This window comes from Zingiber officinale, chromosome 6A (genome assembly GCF_018446385.1).
Source record: "Zingiber officinale cultivar Zhangliang chromosome 6A, Zo_v1.1, whole genome shotgun sequence".
Classification (NCBI taxonomy): Eukaryota; Viridiplantae; Streptophyta; class Magnoliopsida; order Zingiberales; family Zingiberaceae; genus Zingiber; species Zingiber officinale.
In genome coordinates this window covers 2,654,662-2,672,146 of record NC_055997.1, presented here as the reverse complement: position 1 = coordinate 2,672,146, position 17,485 = coordinate 2,654,662, and the positions used below count along the sequence as shown (strand labels likewise).

At 37.1% G+C, this 17,485-nt stretch overlaps 1 non-coding gene across 1 annotated transcript; it reads left to right on the top strand.

The window, feature by feature from the left end:
- Nucleotides 1–15,809: 15,809 nt before the first annotated feature.
- On the top strand, nucleotides 15,810–15,915 carry LOC121998910. Its single transcript, XR_006116695.1, has one exon. It is a non-coding gene; the product is annotated as a small nucleolar RNA R71 (small nucleolar RNA).
- The last annotated feature ends 1,570 nt before the right edge of the window (nucleotides 15,916–17,485 follow it).

Here is a 17,485-nt window from a genome sequence, read left to right as displayed (position 1 = left end):
TTTCAACTCCTGAAACTGATCTCATAAGCATCTATCCAGGAAAATTCTATACTCTTCTTAGACAGTCCAGTCCATGACATAACAATGGTGGAGAAACTCTCAACCAATCTCCGGTAATATCCAGTCAGACCAAGAAAATTGTGAGTCTCCTGTATAGACTACGACAACTCCCAACTGGTAGCAGCCTCTATCTCCTTTGGATCCACTAATATCCCTACAGGTAACCACGTGTCCTCAAAATCTCACAGCAAACAATTAAAATACGCACCACTGAACTTTGTATATAGATCTTCCCGTCAAAACATCTCTAGAACTATGCGAAAATAGTGTACGTGATCCACCTCAGATCAGGAATAGATCACAACATCGTCAATGAAGACAATGAAAACTGATCCAAACAGCCTAAGTATATCAAATACATCGAGTCCACGAAAACATAACGTCTAGGGCACTATAAACCTAAATGGTAAAACCAAGGACTTATAATATCTGTACAACAGGCACACTCAACTGTAAGATCTCTGACAAATCTGTGATCTGATCCCTAACTACAAATCAACAAATCCATATATATCACAAACATACTACACTCCATGTCACTATCAACATCAAACACCAAATAATAGATCATCAAACTAAACATCCACCAATAGGTCATCAAAAGACAACATATCACCACACCTGATCTCCCAATATCCACCAATCAAAATCATCCTTAACATCAATCAATCATACCAGATAGTCTCCTAAACAATGATAGAGGAACATTAGAACTAAATAGCTGGTAAAAATATCTATCAGTCGACGCTCTACCCCTCAAAGATCATCATTTGAAATTATACCTAGTTACGATCGAAACTCCTAAGTATTACTCAACTAACCCCACTTCCTCCATACCATTGCAGGATATACGCATATCACTAAGTACATCAAAGATATCTAATCATATCCAATAGTTCCAAGAGTCAGGATCTCCCATGGAACAATGTTAGGCGAGTTGACTGATCATCATCTTATAAATCATCATGCTACCAAAAGAAGTAGAGAACTACTCTCTCTCTAAACACCTCAAAGAAATCACTAAGTGATGACCTAATCTCCAAAAAGCATTCTCTGCTTCTTTCTTCACGTGGTACCGGGTCACGTAAAGGTTAAGCAACTAACTTCAACTCTCTCACATCAATACAAATCATAAATCCAAATGTACTCTCCAAGTTATACACCCTAGTAACGGTTATATCTCATAAGTGTTAAGCAGGTAGCTTTACACTTTTCCACACCATGGGGTATCCTATCCGAAGGTACCTTCTAAGTCATCCTACCAGGTACAGACAGTCCATGGTCAAAGTCTCCATGGAATAGGATATGACAATCCTCTATAGGATGACCAAGCCAACAATGGTATACAGCTAAGTCAGTCCTTTCCTACGTCGGTACAAGTCATGTACTCAGATGTGTCTTCCAAAATATCCAACTAAGCACGAATAACCCATGGGTCAGAATCTCTATAATATAGAGTAAATCGGTCTCCTACTGATCAGACTAACATAAATAAATCGATCAACTACTATATGGTTCAACAAGAGTACATGAATCCTCCGCTAATGAAACTAACTAAGGTAAATCGATACACAACTACCCAAGTTAACAAGGGTAAATTAATCCTCTACAGATCAAACTAACAAGAGCACGAAACCAACTAAGGTAAGTCAAACCACAACTACACAAGTCAACTAGGTAAATCATCCTAAACTGAACGAACTAACAGAAGTAAATCAGTATTCTACAAACTGAGTCAACATGAGTATACAGATATCATCCACTACCCAGCTAATAATAATAGAGACTAGTATATGACTCTAACTCTTAACTAACTAGTAGTAATAGACACTAAAACTACGGATAGTATGATATGGTGAATCCCCTGAGACTGTAATCCTTGATCTCCAATAGGGTTAACCGTGATCAGTGATTGACCCAACACATGAAATGCATGATATAATCAACTAGACAAATACTAACAAAAGAGTACTAACACATGTCATAACTATCAGAACAACCATGCATGTACTAACAGAAATGTAAAATAACAATATGCAAACATACCTCCTATAGCTTGGAGATGTCCTGCTGTTGTCTGGTCCCAAAACTCGAAAAGTCACATCAAGAAAATCGAAACCCAAAATCCCAAAACATGAAAAACAGGCATCGTAAACCTGCTCTGATACCACTAAATTGTCAAGCCCTAGAGGAGTCTCTGCTAAACAAAAATCCGGCAACATCTCCCCTGTATCGGTGACAATCTGAAGCATACATATAAACAAAATACATCAGGCACATACGGCTGAAATATATACACAACCACGTAGTTAAATAATCATCCCACTCGACTGGAACAAGAATAAACACAACCACAGAATTATATATATACATTAAACACCCCACTCAGCTGTACCAAAAACCAACACAGTGGAAAAATGATAACGAAAAGCCCATATAAAACAAATCAACACACTGCTAGCCGGCTAGGCTTTATATAACAATCACAACAACACAAATACAACAACAACACCAAATACACAAATACCAAATACAAGTAACGCATAAAACGAATCGAAAGCGGTCTTCGGATGTGACGTAGGACCTGGTAGACAGGATACTCCAAGCAACACACCAAACATCTAACTGCTACCTGAAAACATAAAGGTATAAATGCGGTGGTGAGTATAGGTAACTCAGCGGGTAATAGACAAGATAGTTCATGGTCTATAAATAAACATGGAGATCAAAGGTATACAGTCTCAGTAGGGAATAAAGAACATGATCATATTATCATAATCAATACACCTAAACATATCTGACATAATAACAATACATAATTCTATCGACATAATGAACGCATACCCAATCTGGAAATCGACACATACGGCAAAAATGATCAATACACTCACTGGAATAGCAACAGATCTGCTCGTAACACCTGTGCAATATATATATGACAAAATATACATGTAGAATAAATGACATGTATGTTGTTAGAGTGTATACTAAAAGCCCATCTTTTGTATAAATATTTATTTAGAAATAAAGAATCACAATGGTCAAATACCTACATTTATTTGTTAACTGTAGTTGTTCAATTAATTTATATTGTAGATAACATGGTGTGTGGTGTCACACACAGAAGATCATGTTATCAGTTTTTTATAAATTATAAACAGTTGCTCACGAATAAGATGGAAATGAACAAATCATTGGAATAGTTGTAGTGTAATTAGGTATTAGTTTATCTTGACTAATAAATTACACTAGTAAACTCTAAGTGTATTGAGTATGACCATTTTAGTAAGTTCTTTTTATACTGACTTGATAAAAGAACTAGACCTTAGTTATTATGGAAATGTGTGCTCTTAATCCTAATATAATAACAAACACATATATTTAGTATTTATTTTTTGACTTATCAATAGGTGAGATTTAGCTCGATAAATCAATAAGCCCGATAAGTTGGGAAATGATATTACTTATAGTGTGTATTGTTGATTATAGAAGGAAACTGTGTCCTAGTAATCTAGGTTGATAATGTCCCCCAAAGGAGCTCATAAGGATTATCATGTTAAACCCTGCAGGTGGACTTAGTCCGACATGACGATAAGGTTGAGTGGTACTACTCTTGGACTGAGATATTAATTAAAATGAGTTGTCAGTAACTCAATTAATTAGTGGACATCCGACATCTTAAACACAGGGAGACTAACACACTCATAATAAGGAGCCCAAAATATAATTTGGGATTGGTGCGGTAGTTCAATAATAATTCTTTAGCGGTATGAATTATTATTGATGAAGTTAAGTTGTGTGTTCAGGGCGAACACGGGAAGCTTAATTTCATCGGGAGACCAAAACCAATTCCTCCTCTCGGTCCCTATCATAGCCTCTTGTATATAGAGAATTATACCCACCTATACCCACCTTCTTACCCATCCTAATGGGGCCGGCCAAGCTAGCTTGAAACCCAAGCTAGGGCCGGTCAAGATCAAAGGATTGAGCCAAGTTGATTGGCCGGCCATATTAAAAGGAATTTTATTTTTATTTAAAATTTTTTATTAATGTGGATATCATGGTTTTAAGAGAGAGTTTAAAATTTAAATCTTTCCTTTTATAGATTTCTACAAAAGATTAAGAAAAGATTTGAAATCTTTCCTTATTTGTAGATTGAAAGATGGATTTTAATTTTAAGAAAACTTTTTTTTTAACCATGTTCATGATTTAAAAGAGAGTTTAAAAAATTAAATATTCCCTTTTATAAGTTTCTACAAAAGATTAAGAAAAAATTTGATATCTTTCCTTATTTATAGATTGAAAGGATATTTTAATTTTTAGAGATAATTTTCCTTTTTGAAAATCATCCACATGTTTAAAAGAAAGATTTTAATTATAAAATTTACTTTTTACAAACCACCATGAAAGGAAAAATTATTGAAGAAATTTTTTATAAATTTCCGCAAACAAATTCGGAAGTTTTAATTCTTGTGTTAATTAAAACTCTCCTTGTTTTGAAGATTAAAGTGGCCGACCATGTTGTTTAAGAAAAGGGAAATTGATTTTAAATCAATTAAATTTTCTTTTACATGGCAAAAGAATTAAGGAAGTTTTTATTTAAATTTCCTTATTTTCCAAGACCAAGGATTATAAAAGAGGGGGTAGAGGTGCCTTCATGGCTAACGACTCTATTCTATTTTCTTCCTCTCTTTTCTTCCTTGGTGTGGCCGGCCCTAGGGCCTCTTCTCCTTCTCTTCTCTTCCTCCTTTGTTGCCGGCGGCATCAACACAAGAGAAGTCCATGGTGGCCGGTTCTAGCTAGGAGAAGGAGAGAAAGGAGGCTTTGTTTCTAGCATCCCTTAGAGCTTAACGGTGGTGGTCGAACCTCACATCTCTTGGAGTTTTTGTGGTGGCCGAAACTTGCTAGGAGAAGAAGGGCTTGGGTGGTTCTCATCTCGGAAGATCGTTGCCCACACAACGTCAGAGATTAGAAGAGGAATACGATAGAAGATCAAGAGGTTATTTGCTTACAAAGAAAGGTATAACTAGTAATTGTTTTCCGCATCATACTAGTTTTCTTTGTATAGTTATTTTTGGAAATACCAAACACAAGAGGCACATGATTCTAGAGTTTTCGGATTTGTTTCGAATTTATGTTTTTTTTGTTTTATTTTTCAAATTTGTGATTCGATTGTTCTTTTTGGTTAAACCTAGAGTTATATAAGGAAATTAAATATTAGCTTTCCTTAAAAGGCTTTGTCTAGGCGGTGGTGGATGCTCCCATACCCAAGAAGACCATGTGCCTCGCCATGCAGGCCTGAAAGTCAATTTTGGAAATTAATATTTAATTAAATTTATAACATAGGTGGGTTTGGATCAATAGTGTTAAGTTCCACTTGTGATCCAAGTCTAAACCATTAAGAACAAATAAGTTAAATTTGGAATCAATAATGTTAAGTTCCGTTTACGATTCCTAATTTAATTTCTAAAGAATACAATAGGTTGTTTAGGAAAAGGTTCGACACTTGTACAAAATTTTTGTACAGTGGAACCGGTACGATTCTCCTAGGACCAGCCAACAATTGGTATCAGAGCTAGGGTTTGCCTCTGTGTGTTTGGTTTTCAAATAGATTATGCACATGTCATACATAATTTAGGCAGGATAATAGTAGGATGTACTAATTTTGTGGTTAGAGGCTCCAATTATTATGGCATATAGATATTGTGTGTGATTGGACCCTTGGACATGTCAACGGCATTTTATTGTGTGTGCATGATTGTAAAATTAAATACAGCAGGAGCTATATTAGTTATTAGGAATTTATATTTTTGTTTCGATCTAGATTACATGTACATTCCTTTGTAGAATATAGGATCGATATATGTAAAATTCTATTTTTTGTCGCGGATCGTATCCTTGCAAAGCGTGGTGCTATTGGAGGACTAGAGGCGCAGCAGAAAAGGAAGCTCGATGGACCTGACGACATGGACCCGATGGTGGTGGCTAAAGATGGCAGCAACCAGGGTTGGAACACACGAAGAACAGTGATGGAAGAAGCCATAATAGTTAGAAAATTAATTTCCATATTTATTGCTTTTATTTACTGTGATGTGCATGTGATGTATGCTAGCATAGGTTAAAATTCCTCACTTTAAAAAACTAAGTGGGAGAGGGATTTTTAAATAAATTCCACGATCTCCATTACTAGTTTGTAAGTGATGCAACAAGCTTGCGTGTTGGCTCTGAGTGCCTCCCTCCGCAATGGATGGGTTTGTTGCGGATCACTAGATCAGACTTCCTTTATGGATGGTTAAAGGAAATTATTTAGGAGCGTGTGATCTTCTCCAACTGAAGGGGCATAATCCTATTTAATAGACTAAGTATCAAGTAATGGTATACACTTAGACGCATTCAATAGTATCCTCCCCAACGAAGTCACTGCTATTGTTTTGCGGGACCAAAGGAATATTAACTATTAATTTGTCATAAAGCTAGGTGAAACCCTCCTCTTACAAATGTTTGAATTTGTATACATCCACACTAACGTGGCATGCAAAATTCACGGTGTTTGAGGTAATTTTATCATAAAGTTAGGTTGAAAAAATAAATTGGGTAAAACCTCCTCTTACAAACAAATGAATTTTTATACGTCCACACTAATGTGACATACAAAATTCATGGCGTTTGAGGTAATTTAAGGATGACAAGATAATTAATGGGTAAGACTCTCCTCTTACAAATGTTTGATTTTGTATACGTCCACACTAACGTGGCATACAAAATTCACGATGTTAGAGGTGTTGGTGAATTTAAATGATATTATTTTGAGGAATCAATATTATTTTAAATTCAAAGTTTTGACCAAATATTTGACCAAATACAAGACCAACTATTAATTTTATTCGTCATAAAGTAAGGTTGACGAGATAATAAAATTAATGGATAAAATCTCCTCTTTGAATTTGTATACGTCCACACTAACGTGACATACAAATTCATGGGGATTTTTAAGGAGTTGGTCTTGACCAAATATTTTTGTGATTCTTAGGATTTAAAATGTTGGTCAATCCCCTAGCTGTTATACTATAGGATAGACTTAGTGGTTCCAATTATAATGATTGGAAATAAGACTTGGACATTAAGGTGGACTTCTTCTTATAATTAAGAGCAATAAAGGTGTATTTTATTCATTAGTTGTTACATGTTTAGTGGAGTTATCTACCGGTACTTGGTGTGTAGATACGGGAACCACTGATCATATCTGTAATTTATTACATGGGTTCCAGGAAACCCGACAACTATATGAAAGAAAAATCACCGTCTACATGGGCACTGCTGCAAAAGTAGTAGCTGTTACAGTGGGAAGTGTTTATCCTCTGACAGGAATAAAACATGGATTTTAAGAAATTGTCTTTAAGTACCAAGTTTAGAAAGAAATTAATTTCAGTTTCTAAACTATTCAAAGAACTTGATATTCTGTCTCTTTTAATAACAAAGTTGTTATCAAGATAAAGAGGGAAGTTATCTATTCTGGTGTGTTGGTTGACAATTTATAATCCAATAACTCCCACGATGTAATAAATGAAAATTAATGACACATCTTCTAACTTTAATAAGAGAAAGCAACCTTCAGAAATAAATCAATCATATCTTTGGCATCTAAGGCTAGGTTATATTAACTTGAGTAGGATTCAAAGGATAATAATCAATGAACTCTTGGGTTCATTGGTAGTGGAAATCTTTCCAATCTGCGAGTCTTACTTGGAAGAAAAAATAACCAAGAAGCTTTTAAGTATAAGGGGTATAGAGCCAAAGATATGTTGAAATTGGTTCATTCTGATTTGTGTGGATCTATGACTATTCAGGAAAGATGTAGTTTTGAATATTTCGTCAATTTTATGGACAACTATTCAAAATACGGGTACATTTATTTGATGCGCTACAAGTCTAAGTGTTTTGATAAGTTCAAAGAGTATTAAGCTGATGTGGAGTAACGTCAAGGTAAAAGTATCAAGATACTACACTGAGATCGTAGTGGCAAAAACCTCTCGGGAGAGTTTAGGAGTCACTTATCAGAAGACGGGATTCAATCCCAACTAACTGCACCTGGTACACCCCAACAGAATGGTGTAGTAAGAAAGTCTAGGACTCTTATGGAAATAGTTAGATCAATGATAAGTTATTTAGAATTACCAAAATTCGTTTTGAGGATATACACTGGAAACGGAAGTGAACATAGTACCTTCTAAGTCAGAACTCTCTACTCCCATAGAATTGCAGAATGAGCGTAAGCCTAGTCTGAAGCATATTCGAATTTGGGTGGTCTAGCACATGAGAGACACTGATAAGTTGGACAAGAGTTCACTTGTTTGTAGGTTATCCTAGAGAAATGAAAGGAGGTTTATAGTCCTAAAAATCTGAAGGTAGCACCAATGACCAATTTTATAAGAGGACTAGGTAATGAACCACAAATCCATAAGTAAACTTGTTCTTAAGAAAATAAAGGACACGTCTAATCTAGTACCAACTGTACAAGATGAAATATCACAAGAAACTGCAACACATATCACAAATGATACACAATTATAGAAAGTGCCTCGTCGTAGTGGGAGGGTTATTAGCCAACCTAAAAGATTCATGTTTTGGGAGAGTTTTTGGACTTAATCCCTGGTAAACATGAACCTAATTCCCGAACATATGACAAAGCACTCCAAAGATTAAGATGCAGCATCTTGTCAAAGAGCAATGAATACAGAATTAGAATATATGTATTCTAATAAAGTCTGGGAGCTTATAGAATCACCAAATGGTGTAAAAGTCAATGGGTGAAAATAAGTCCACAATAGAAAAAGAAGGACAAACGGAAAGGTTAAGACTTTCAAAGCAAGGCTTATTGAAAAAGGGAAACTTTTTAGCTATGCTTAAGTCTATCCGGATTCTTTTATCTATTGTTTCTCACATGGATTATGAGATTTGACAAGTAGATGTCAAGATAGCTTTCCTTAAAGGAAGTCTTGAAGAAAGCATCTATATGAAGCAATGTTACGCTCCGCAAGTGTACGGAAATGTCGCAAGTAATATAAAAGATTATCGTATCCACAGGGACTGGAATAAGCACTAGAAATGTCTCAATGCGAATTAGCTAAACAACTATCCAATTGTTTCAAATGCAAAGTGAAGGTAAACAAATCTAATATTAAAGATCAACAAACAAGAGTTTAGTGTTTTGGGTTATGATAAAGGGAGATTCTAGGAGTTTCGGTTTCTTTGTAAGGTTTCTTGAATGTAAATGGTTCACCAATTCTTATCCCTCAATTGCCAAACACTTGTAGAAAGTTGCCGGTTCTCTCTTGCAATAGATAACCGGCTAAGGACTGAGAAATGTATCTAAATATGATCAATTAGACGTGAACCTACGTTGTCCTTACACAGAAGCGCACCTATTACTATGCCTTCCTCGGATATCAACATAGAAACCCACAACTTATTAATCTATCAAGATACAAGAAACTAATCATAAGATCCATCCTACTCTCTTGAATATTCTTATTTCCTCTTCAAGATTATCTCTCAAACGTCCTTACACGGGCTTGCACCTGTCACGTGGATCCCTCGGATGATCGAGTGAGAGTTTATCTTTACAAAGCCCACAAGAAATCCAAACAATCAATCAAGAATGAGAATTAAGCACAAATCACCATTAATCATTCAAGATCTAATTGATACAAGCAAGACAATATCATTGAAACAAGAAAATGGCAAATCCATAAGAGATTACATCAATCCATCATACAAATACTCCCTTAATCCTAGAATACAAGATCTACTCCATGAATCGAGGAAGAATACCCGAAGAAATAAAGATTACAAGCATTTCTTAAATCCCCAATCCAAGAAACCAAGAAAAGGGGGAAAGAGAAAACTTATCTACGAAGAAGCCTCGTCTTCGGATCCAATCCTCGCTCCGGAGTCGAAATCATCAAGAACTCCCCTCGAATCGCCCAGAAATCCTCCCAAGAATGTGAGGAAACCGCCAAATCTTGCCTTCTCCCCAAAGGGGAAGAGATCCCCTTTCAATTCATAAAGGAGGGTTTAAATAGAGGAGGAAATCGGGCGCCACACGGCCCCATGACACGGCCGTGTGAGATTCACACGGCCATGTTCAGTTCCTTCTCTGCCAAAGCTGCACGGCCGTGTGACTCACACGGCCTAGCTCTCTTCTCTTTAAAGCAACCAAGCACGGTCGTGTAGATCCACACGGCTAGGACCCTTCTGTTCTCTGGAAATGCTACACGACCGTGTGGTGCACACGGCCACCACCTGCTTGGCCTCGGGAAACCTCACACGGCCGTGTAGATCTACACGGCCATGTAAGGCATCTGCTCTAATTTCTTCAAATCAAGACACGGCCGTGTGAGATTCACACGGCCATGTCCTCTTCCCTTCCTGTTAAAACTACACGACCGTGTGTGGTACACGGCCTGATGCTCTCTCCCTTCAATTCCTTCCAAGCTTGCCCGAGGACGCATAATCTTCACCAATTTCGACTCCTGTGTACAGAAAATGCACAAAAAGCAGATCTCTGAACCAAAAGAGTAAATATGCTAAAAGGAAAGCTGGAAGTATAAAAATGCATAGATCAAGCATGCTCAAAGTATGTAAATGTGCGTAAAAACATGCATAAAAGAGTATATAATCTACGCACATCACACCCCCAGACTTAAACCTTTTCTTGTCCTCAAGCAAAATGCTGCAGTCTAAATTCATATGTTCTACAACACATTCATAAAACCTAGTGCACTTTCCTAACTCTATCAAAAGTTTCATTAACAAGCGTGATCATGGAAACAAGTAAAGTATGGTTCAAGCATAAGAATCTTGTGCACAGTGTAAAAGTAACTCAACACCCTTCAAGTTTCAATCCATGTCCTAGTCAAGTCGTCATTAAATTTGAATTCCTAGTGTTTCCAGTGACAAGTAACCAGTGATAGGCACTTACTCACCATTCACTTGGTTCATATTTCTCAACTAACCCAAGGTCTCAAAGGTGTGCTCAATCTCAAGGGAAGCTAAGCAGTCATTTCCCCAGTAACCTAACTCGGTCTCAAAGGGGTGACTTGCTAGATTCCACTCATGACAACTATTTTTTATATCCCTTATTTTTTTTTTATAAGTGTTTGCATTGTGCAAAACTTATTCACAAATGTACTTTTAGCACACATGTTGGGATATTTTGATTTTTCCAAATGAGCTTTAATGATTTGAGCCTCATCCAGTAACCAAAATGAAAGTTGAGAAATCACCATGGAAACCAAGTACTAAGCAAACAAGATGAATCATGACTATTTCAATGACATCAACTATTCAAGCATCAAGCACAAGTGTAGTGAAGATAAAATCCTTAAGGTTGAACCAAAACTAAAACTCATCACCATAAGATTCTTAGCTTATTAATGCTTCCCAAGATAGAAAAAAAGAACTACACAAAGTTTACTACTAGCATCATTCGAACATCATGAATCAAGACAATAATCGTGCTAACATTTCACTTGAATCCAAGAAAGCATATAAGTGAAGATTTGATGTTCTCAAAATTGCCATGATTATTTCAAAAACAAGCAAAATAAAGCAACAAGCAATGAAAATAAGAACCAACATGAAAAACTAGCAAAAACTAAAAACTGAAAACCAAACTAAACAGTACATGACACCCCCCCAGACTTAAACTTTTCATCGTCCCGATGAAATCAATATGGTGGAGAAGGTGGAGGTGGACGAGGGAAAGGAGGTTTACGACGTGGTTGGCCAATAGGAAAACTAGGAAAACCTGGAATCTCACCCAAGGATCTATGATACTCATATAAAGCATCTACTTGTTGGCTAGTAAGCATCATGCTCTGCATAAAATCTCTCATCCTAGCCTGATCAGTATCATAATCCTGCACAAACTCAGCCACTTGACCTTGAAAATTCCTCGTAAACTGAAAATGATTTTGTACCTCCCTAAACTGATCATCAGATAAAGAGAAGCGCCCCTCCAACATTTTTCGTTGGGCATCTTGCTTCTCATGAAGTGATTCTAGAGACGTACGAAAATCTGAAAAATCAAACCTAGAAGATCCCGTGCCATATGCAAAAGAATGCCTAGCAGGCTCCATAAAACTAGAAGGCTGCGGGTGTCCAGATGACGAGGGCTCATGATGTGGCTCAGTGTCTCCAGGTATAGAAGGGTTATCCTCAAAATCTAACTCAGAAATTACCCAATTAGCCGGGTTACGAATAGTAGTTCGTTCAGGAAAAGGAAGGGGTAAAGGAGAACCACTCCTCCTAGGAAACGCGAAACCATTCTCATCCCGAACGATCATTTTCATAGCAAGACATGTATCAATGTCAATCATGTCATTACCATGAATTATTTCCAACCCATCAACATCAAGATTTAAATTATAAGCTATTCGGGTAATCAAACCACCAAAAACAATTGATCCCGATGATGCCCTAGCAGATCTTAATAAGGTTTGAACAAAATGAAAACCAGAATCAAATTCAACCTTATAAAGCATAGCCCATAAAGCATAAAGCTCTATCTTTTTAACCACCCCATCACTCTCTCCCCTACCAAAAATAGTTTTACTCATGACTCTATGTAGATACTTAAAGATGGGGTTTTGCATATGGGAGGCCTTAGCTCTTGAAGGCTCATAAGGTTGATCTAACCCAGTTATTGCATTCCAAAAATGATTCCAATTAAACCTTGGATTAAACCTACGAGGGCTACCGGTGGTTAATCCAAAACAAGAATTAAAGTCACTAAATGCCCATAGAAATTCTTGATTCATTAGTCTAAATGAGATTTTTCCAAAATAATCATCTTCATTAGTAAAATGGACATCCAATGAACTTAAAAATTCCAAAACAAGACGAGGATATGTAGGCAAATGTGTGTACATAATATCACTCCAATCTAAAAACCCAATCATCAAATCTACATCTTCCCTAATTCCAAGCATATCAAGAACAGTTGGGTCCATATATCTAGTACACACTATCTTTCTATTGACAAGAATTGCAAATCTAGTTACTTGATCATCATTTCTAAACACAATATTGAATTCATTGTCATTACCTTCGTTGCGTGAAGTCCTTTTGCCTTTGCCCTTCACTGGTTGTTTTCCTTTGTCCCTTGATGGCTCCTTCTCTTTGTCTCCACTGGATCCACCACCTCCTTTGCGAAGTTTCTTCAAAATGTTGGACATCTTGATGAGTTTAGATAGGGGAAGAATTATCTAGGGTTAGAAAAATGGAACTCAAAGAACAAAACTTCAAAGAGCAAAGATCTTAGGTTAGGAGAACAAAAAGTCCAAGTCTTAGAGAGGAGGAGAATCCGGATCTAAGAGATCTTGAGAGATTAGGGAGGAGTTTTTAAGAGATTGGGAGAGAAAGAGATGTTTTGAAGAGTTGGGGGTGTGCGGAACATGGCCAAGATCTGGCCGTGTAAGGTAGAAAGAAGACTTTAATAACTCTCCTACACGGGCCGTGCAGATCCACACGGCCTCCCCCTCTTCCTTCTCAAGATTCTTCGCACGGTCGTGTCTGGGACACGGCCTCTCCATCTTTCTTCTCGGAATTCTTTGCACGGCCGTGTTTGGGACACGGCCTAGACCTTTTTCTCCTCGGGATTCTTTACACGGCCGTGTTTGAGACACGGCCTAGACCTTTTTCTCCTCGGGAGATCCTACACGGCCGTGTCTGGATGACACGGCCCAAGCACTTCCCTTCTCTGCAACCTTTGCCTGGCCGTGTATAGCACACGACCGGGCTCTGTTTTGCACCTAACCTGTAAACAAAATCAAAAGAATGCATCAAACTAAAAGAAATTAAAATACAAATCAAAACTAACTAAAAGAACCCTTGGGTTGCCTCCCAAGAAGCGCTTGTTTAAGGTCTTTAGCTCAACCAAACTTGATCATTCACTTCTTTTCCTCTCCCTTGGAGGACAGATATACTTTTCGTTTTTGTTGGGAGATCTTCTCCCAACATCTTCCACCACATTGTCTCCTTCGTTTGGTGGCCTTCCATGAGGATGGAAATTCCATTCCTCAAGTTTATAAATGTTTGTCCTACTACAAGCATTTAAAAGAGACGAGACATGGTTAGAGATATTAGATAAATCATATTCCAACCTTTCCTTACCAATTACCAAAGAAAGCTTATGATTTTTGACATCAATTATAGCTCCAGCTGTAGCAAGGAAAGGTCTTCCTAATATGATAGGAATCCTGGGATCCTCTTCCATGTCCAACACGACAAAATCTGTGGGAATAACATTCCCATCCACCTCTACTGGCACATCTTCTATAATACCCAAAGGGTACCTGCAGGAATGATCGGCAAGTTGAAGTGCCATAGTAGTAAGTTTAATGTTTTTGAGACCTAATTTATTACAAATTGAATAGGGAATGAGGCTAACACTTGCCCCCAAATCACAAAAAGTTTTTTCAAAAATTTCTTTTCCTATGTTGCAAGGAATATAAAAGCTCCCTGGGTCCTTTAGTTTTGGGGAAGTGTTCTTCTCCAAAATAGCACTACATTCCTCACTAAGCGCAATGGTCTCAACCTCTCCTCTTCTTCTCTTGTTTGACATGAGATCCTTCAGGAATTTGGCAAATCTAGGCATTTGAAGAATAGCATCAATAAGAGGTACCTCTACACAAATTTCCTTAACTTTTTCTAAAAACTTGCCAAATTCTTCATCTTTCTTGAGCATTGCAAGTCTCTGAGGAAAAGGGACAGCTTTGCTCTGATGGTTTAGTGGAAGAGTCTCTTCAACCTCAATGGTACTCTCCTCATTAGCTTGAATCTGATTTGGTATAAGAGGAGAGAGCTCTTCTTCTTTTTGTATCCCTTTTGGAGCAGTCACTTGGGAGTCTCCCAAGGTCCATCCGCTCCTAAGCTCAATTCTATTGCAATGCTCCATACGATTCACATCAGGTTTTCCTGGAAGTTGTCCTGGTGCTCTGGATGATGAGGAAGCTAGTTGGGCAATTTGACTATCCTGGATCTTTTGATGCTTTTCAGAATTATCCATTCTCTGAATGAGCTTTGCTAAATCTTGCTTCATTTCATTCTGACTTGAGATAATTTCTTCAAGCATCTTTTCAATATTTAACTTTGGTAAGCCTTGAGAAGATAGATGTTGAAAATTTTGTTGCCCAGCTTGAAAATTTGGTCTTGCCCCCATAGATGGTCCTTGATCTTGATTATTTCTGTAAGAAAAATTGGGATGGCTCTTCCATCCAGGGTTATAAGTATTTGAGTATGGGTTGTTCTGCCTTTGATTGTAACTCATGATTGCATCACATTGTTCCAGTTGATTGATTTGTGCAGTGATAGCTCCCAATGGACATGAGTCATTTGAATGCTCTGAACTCCCACATACTTCACAAGATGTACTAATAGCATTGACCATATTAGCACCAGTCCCCATATTCTCAAATTTCTTTGTAAGAGCGTCCAATTTTGCAGATAAAAGAGTGACCGCATCTACATCAAACTTCCCTGATGCTTTAATTGTTGGGTTTACAGAAGAATAGCCACCACTTCTTTCATTTGCCCATTGATGATGATTTTGTGCTACACTGTCAATAATTTCTTCAACTTCATCTAAACTTTTGTTTATAAGTGCCCCTCCCGCAGCTGAATCAAGGGACACTTTGGTATGATAGTTGATACCATTATAAAAAGTGTGCAACACTAACCATCTTTCCAACCCATGATGTGGGCATTGTCTGAGCATACTATTATATCTATCCCATGCTTCAAAAAGAGATTCTGAGTCAGTCTGCTTGAAGCTTGCAATTAAATTCCTCATATGAGCTGTTTTGCTTGGTGGATAGAATTTATCAAGAAACTGTTGCTCACACTGCTCCCAAGTGGTGATGCTATTAGGGGCCAAAGAATTCAGCCATTGCTTTGCCCTATCTCTTAAAGAAAACCCAAATAATAATAATCTAACTGCTTCTGAAGGAACTCCATTCATTTTCATGGTACCACATATTTCATAAAAGACCTCTAAGTGTTGATTGGGGTCTTCATGAGGTCCTCCACCAAATTGGTTCTCTTGCATAAGATATAATTTGCGTGGTCTATTAGCTTCCACTGAAGGTCTTGAAATACTAGATCGAAAACCTCTTGCATAAGGTGCTGCATAATCCTTGAGTGGTCTATTCGCCATGTTCAAATGTTCCTGTTCTTCAATTTGCCTTTGCAGAATTCTTCTTTTATGGAAAGTTCTGTCAATCTCAGGGTCAAAAGGAAAGAATTCCCCTGCAAAGTTAGATCTTCACATACACAAGAACAAGATAGCAAATGACAATTCAACAGAAAAAGAAAAAAGTAAAAGAATCAAAAATGCAGAATTGAATTTGTACAAAAAGAATTAACAAGAAGTAAAAGTTATACAAGAAAGTAAAAACAAGAATCTAATGATTAGTTACAACTATGCAATATGAAAGGAAAACAAATGTTATGTTTAGTCTAACTCAATTGATAATTCCTAATGTTATAGCGCAGTCCCCGGCAACGACGCCAAAAACTTGTTACACTCCGCAAGTGTACGGAATTGTCGCAAGTAATATAAAAGATTATCGTATCCACAGGGACTGGAATAAGCACTAGAAATGTCTCAATGCGAATTAGCTAAACAACTATCCAATTGTTTCAAATGCAAAGTGAAGGTAAACAAATCTAATATTAAAGATCAACAAACAAGAGTTTAGTGTTTTGGGTTATGATAAAGGGAGATTCTAGGAGTTTCGGTTTCTTTGTAAGATTTCTTGAATGTAAATGGTTCACCAATTCTTATCCCTCAATTGCCAAACACTTGTAGAAAGTTGTCGATTCTCTCTTGCAATAGATAACCGGCTAAGGACTGAGAAATGTATCTAAATATGATCAATTAGACGTGAACCTACGTTGTCCTTACACAGAAGCGCACCTATTACTATGCCTTCCTCGGATATAAACATAGAAGCCCACAACTTATTAATCTATCAAGATACAAGAAACTAATCATAAGATCTATCCTACTCTCTTGAATATTCCTATTTCCTCTTCAAGATTATCTCTCAAACGTCCTTACACGGGCTTGCACCTGTCACGTGGATCCCTCGGATGATCGAGTGAGAGTTTATCTTTACAAAGTCCACAAGAAATCCAAACAATCAATCAAGAATGAGAATTAAGCACAAATCACCATTAATCATTCAAGATCTAATTGATACAAGCAAGACAATGTCATTGAAACAAGAAAATGACAAATCCATAAGAGATTACATCAATCCATCATACAAATACTCCCTTAATCCTAGAATACAAGATCTACTCCATGAATCGAGGAAGAATACCCGAAGAAATAAAGATTACAAGCATTTCTTAAATCCCC